The following is a 5,903-nucleotide window of genomic DNA, read 5'->3' on the forward strand; positions in this document are numbered from 1 at the left end:
TGGACATGAGTTTGAGTAGGCTCTGGGAGATGGTGATGGACAGGGAAGCCTGGAGTGCTGCAGTCCATGAGGTCGGAAAGAGTCGGACACAACTGAGCGACTGAGCTGAACTGATGGTCATTATTCAGGATAGATGTGGGACATTGTCTCAGGAGTCAGAGAAACCTCTTAAAAAAGAGAATAGGGGTCCTCTGTGTTGTTTCAGTGGATAAGACTCTACATTCCAAATGCAGGGGGCCTGGGTTCAATCCCTGACCAGGGAACTAGGTCCCACATGCTACAACTGAGACCCAGCACAGCCAGATAATTTTGTTTGTTTGTTTTTAGGAGAGAAATAGGACTGTTTGTTTGGACTGAGGGTGGAGGAAGGAGGTTCCCACTGTGTCTGGCCTTGTTGACCATCCTCAAACAACTTCTGGAGATTAATGTTTGGGGATGAAAACTAACTCAAAAAGAAATCAAATATAAACTCCAAGGATAAAGAAATAAAGAGACTCTCCGACTCACCTCCATAGGTTTGCCACTGTAACCATAGCTTCTAGAACAGTCCTGGACCCGTGGTAGACACTCAGTAGTGTTCTGGAATGAATGCATGAGTGCATGAATAGAAAAGGAGTTGCTTCCTTGAATAGCTTTCTAGTAACTACTTACTGGATCCATGCCAGAGGGCTCTGTACATAGTCTGATACATGAATGAAATAAAAGGTACAAGCAATGAGATGAGAGAATGGGATTGTTGACTCCTTGATATTAGGCAACTTCTTGAATATGATGGGCATAAAAATGCAATAAATAGAAGGAGAGTAGCAGAGGATGAAATGTTTCTGCTTATACCTTCTTGAATCCACACCATCAACCAGAAGTCCATGTCCAGAACACAGAATACCTTGGCTGCCAGAAGTTCAGAGTCCTAACAAAGCCTGACATTTGGAGCTCAGTGAGGCATCTCCCTGATGAATTATGATGAATTATGAAAGACAAAAACTGAATTTAAAATAGATCTGCCCAAGAGGATGGTAGAGTTATTGAATCTTGAACTTTCATATCAGTTGTCTAGTAAGAGACTCCACATGCATCTTCAGAAAAAAAGAGGTACTTCCTTAGAAAAATGCATGAATTGATGTATGAGCACAGAAAGCTATTTTATATACTTTGGTAAGTCTCTCTTTCGAACATCATCTTTTGTGAAAGTTATAAACAGCAGAATTGCTATTAGAAAGAAAAAAGAAGAACAGTTTCCACTGAGGATACAGCCTTCAGGAAGACTGTCTTAACACCAGCAAAGAAGTTGATCTGGGCCAGCAGAATGTGCCTGGCCTTAAGTGTATTTTTCCAGCATTCCTAACAAGGCCTGTGTTCCGTTTAGCTAAGGGTCTCCATTTCCCTTGGAGAGTGAGGCTTTGAGATTAACACAAATCTCCCAGGGAGAAGTCACACTTGAAATGATACCAACCTTTTCTACTAGGATAACTGTCAGAGTGGTCAGGGGGACAGGGAACTAGAGTCTGACATCAGAGGAATGGGCCTAAAGGCAGGCTGAGGTCAGACTCACTAATTTACCACTTTGCTTGGAACTGGCGCCAGGCGTCTTCAATGTTATCAAGCCCACAGTGCCCCCTGCAGGGCAGAAGGACAGGAATTTTGGTCGTATTTTTGTTTTGCTTTTGATTATGCTACTGTCACGGAGAAGGCAATGACATCCCACTCCAGGACTCTTGCCTGGAAAATCCCATGGACGGAGGAGCCTGGTGGGCTGCAGTCCATGGGGTCGCTAAGAGTTGGACACGACTGAGAGACTTCACTTTCACTTTTCACTTTCACGCATTGGAGAAGGAAATGGCAACCCACTCCAGTGTCCTTGCCTGGAGAATCCCAGGGATGGGGAAGCCTGGTGGGCTGCCGTCTATGGGGTCGCACAGAGTCGGACACGACTGAAGTGACGCAGCAGCAGCAGCAGCAGCATGCTACTGTCAAGTACTATTTTGTTAGAAATAAGGAGATAAAGACTGTGAATTCTCTTAATCTTCCAAAACAGTGGGAATTTAGCCAGCTTGAATTTGAGTTGGCAAAGCTTATAATCAGCGAAATCGTACAGTCTGAGGAATGACAATCTTTTCTTTCAAAAGACAAACAAAAGTCCTATAAATTTAAATAATCTTATAGAAAATATATAACCCACTTCCCTTCCCTTTAAGAGACATATTTTTCATCTTTATAACTTTTATGAATTTTAATTCTGTGTATGCTTAGTTTTAAATGGTTATAATTATACGTATTCTAAATGTCATTTAATTTTTTTTTAATCGAAGTCTCAATGGCTACATAGGTCTGTTAAGTTCCTGGATAATAATTTACTTAATCAGAGTTTTGTGCCTTGACACTTTGACCGGTATTTAATCTAAATGACGTATATGAATGATTTGTTTCCCTTTGAATTAATTCTTTAAGATAACAGGCATAGTGACTAGTGACAGACGCACAAACTTTGGAGGAAGAAAGGTTGAATTCAGATCTTGATTTGACTGCATTTAGGCAACACTCTGTGGGGATATTAATTATTCTTTAGGAAGCTCAGACATCTCTTCTTTGTAATGAGGCTGGTAAGACTTAAATGATAAAACACAAGTACAACCTCTGATACATGGTAGCAATGTGGTAATAGCATGATAAAGGGCAGCTATTGTGCTACAGCAATAATTATTAACTCTCAAAATTATTAAGTAGAATACCTTTCCTAGTTCTCCACTTCTGAAACCCAGTCCAGCCAGGAATCCAGTAAAAACAATGCCTGCCCAGGTGTCTCCTCCTCTCGTCTGCTGAAAGAAGACTTTTTTTTCCCAGATTGCTGGGATAGAAGTCAAGGTGTCTACTACAATAGGAGCAGGAAAGAAGAGAAAAGGGTTCAATGAAAGGCAGAGCTAGAGGGATGGTTTTAGAGCACTGACACAGGAGAGATACTGGGCCCAGGAAATTTGGAGGATTATGTTGTGTGTTAGTTGCTCAATCCTGTCTGACTGTTTATGACCCCACGGTCTGTAACCCATCAGGCTTCTCTGACCATGGGATTCTCCAGGCAAGAATACTGGAGTGGGTTGCCCTGCCCTCCTCCAGGGGATCTTCCTGACCCAGGGGTCAAATCCCAGTCTCCTGCATTGGCAGGCAGATTCTTTACCATCTGAGCCACCAGGGAAGCCATGGAGGAAGGGGCTATTAAAAGATACTGCCCTGGATTCTGAATTATATCCCTCTAACCCTCTTCAGTGAATAAAAGCAAAGAATATAATCACTCTTTAAAATTTCCTTACTACTAAATTCTGCCTCTGGAATGTGTCTTTGTTCTGAAAATAAGCAATGTGGATCTCTTGATGTGTAGGAATTAAGTCATCATCATGGACTTCATCATCCTTATTATCATCATTATTAGTATTTACTCACAGACTTGAGATTATAGGATGAACTGGGTAAAATAAGTTTCATGGATATTAATAATAATATATTTCTGTTTGGAAAGGCTACTCTGGTTAACACTGGTTTGGCTCCCTTTCAAAAGAATTTGTCTTCTTATGTGCCCGGGGCTACAGCTGTTTGAGGTACATTGGTCACCAAGCGTCTGGTTAGAAACCTGAGTACATGTCTGGGTTTGTCGGTGAGGGGACTCACAGGATATTTCAGGAGAAGGGAGGTAACCGGAGAGGCTTTTTCTTTTTTTTCCATGAGCAGCAAAAGCAAAGCAAGCCCTTGACAGCTGTTCTCTCCCCAGCCCTTTCCTGGCTCCTCTGGCAGTCATAGCTTAGAGGCCAATCCTTTACGTTCTCTGTCTCAGCAACTCTGTAGTACATGTACACAACTACATCATGGTTCAGTTCAGTCACTCAGTCATGTCCAACTCTTTGTGACACCATGGACTGCAGCACGCCAGGCCTCCCTGTCCATCACCAACCAACTCCCGGAGCTTGCTCAAACTCACGTCCATCAAGTCGGTGATGACATACAACCATCTCATCCTCTGTCATCCCCCTCTCCTCCTGCCGTCAATCTTTCTCAACATCAGGGTCTTTTCCAATGAGTCAGTTCTTCACATCAGGTGGCCAAAGTATTGGAGTTTCAGCTTCAGCATCAGTCCTTCCAATGAATATTCAGGACTGATTTCTTTTAAGATTGACTGGTTGGATCTCCTTGCAGTCCAAGGGATTCTCAAGAATCTCAGCAACTTTGTAGTACATGTACACAGTTTAGTTCAGTTCAGTCGCTCAGTCGTGTCCAACTCTTTGTGACCCCATGAATCGCAGCACTCCAGGCCTCCCTGTCCATCACCAACTCCTGGAGTTCACTCAGACTCACGTCCATCGAGTCAGTGATGCCATCCAGCCATCTCATCCTCTGTCATCCCCTTCTCCTCCTGCCCCCAATCCCTCCCAGCATCAGAGTCTTTTCCAATGAGTCAACTCTTCGCATGAGGTGGCCAAAGTACTGGAGTTTCAGCTTTAGCATCATTCCCTCCAAAGAAATCCCAGGGCTGATCTCCTTCAGAATGGACTGGTTGGATCTCCTTGCAGTCCAAGGGACTCTCAAGAGTCTTCTCCAATACCACAGTTTAAAAGCATCAATTCTTCAGCACTCAGCCTTCTTCACAGTCCAACTCTCACATCCATACATGACCACAGGAAAAACCATAGCCTTGACTAGACGGACCTTTGTTGGCAAAGTAATGTCTCTGCTTTTCAATATGCTATCTAGGTTGGACATAACTTTACTTCCAAGGAGTAAGCGTCTTTTAATTTCATGGCTGCAGTCACCATCTGCAGTGATTTTGGAGCTCCAAAAAATAAAGTCTGACACTGTTTCCACTGTTTCCCCATCTATTTCCCATGAAGTGATGGGACCAGATGCCATGGTCTTCATTTTCTGAGTGTTGAGCTTTAAGCCAACTTTTTCACTCTCCTCTTTCACTTTCATCAAGAGGCTTTTTAGTTCCTCTTCACTTTCTGCCATAAGAGTGGTGTCATCTGCATATCTGAGGTTATTGATATTTCTCCTGGCAATCTTGATTCCAGCTTGTGTTTCTTCCAGCGTTTCTCATGATGTATTCTGCATATAAGTTAAATAAGCAGGGTGACAATATATAGCCTTGACATACTCCTTTTCCTATTTGGAACCAGTCTGTTGTTCCATGTCCAGTTCTAACTGTTGCTTCCTGACCTGCATTCAGATTTCTCAAGAGGCAGGTCAGGTGGTCTGGTATTCCCATCTCTTTCAGAATTTTCCACAGTTTATTGTGATCCACACAGTCAAAGGCTTTGGCATAGTCAATAAAGCAGAAATAGATGTTTTTCTGGAACTCTCTTGCTTTTTCCATGATCCAGTGAATGTTGGCAATTTGATCTGTGGTTCCTCTGTCTTTTCTAAAACCAGCTTGAACATCAGGAAGTTCACGGTTCACATATTGCTGAAGCCTGGCTTGGAGAATTTTGAGTATTACTTTACTAGCATGTGAGATGAGTGCAATTGTGCAGTAGTTTGAGCATTCTTTGGCATTGCCTTTCTTTGGGAAAGAGCAATATTGCATAGGAACCTGGAATGTCAGGTCCATGAATCAAGGCAAATTGGAAGTGGTCAAACAAGAGATGTCAAGAGTGAATGTCGACATTCTAGGAATCAGCGAACTCAGATGAACTGGAATGGGTGAATTTAACTCAGATGACCATTATATCTACTACTGCGGACAGGAATCCCTCAGAAGAAATGGAGTAGCCATCATGGTCAACAAGAGAGTCCGTAATGCAGTACTTAGATGCAATCTCAGAAACAACAGAATGATCTCTGTTCGTTTCCAAAGCAAACATATACACAACTACATCACAAATCACCAAAGGGGAAAAAAAAAAAAAAAGGTTGAATCTAGA

The sequence above is a fragment of the Bos mutus genome, chromosome 12 (genome assembly GCF_027580195.1).
Source record: "Bos mutus isolate GX-2022 chromosome 12, NWIPB_WYAK_1.1, whole genome shotgun sequence".
NCBI lineage: Eukaryota > Metazoa > Chordata > Mammalia > Artiodactyla > Bovidae > Bos > Bos mutus.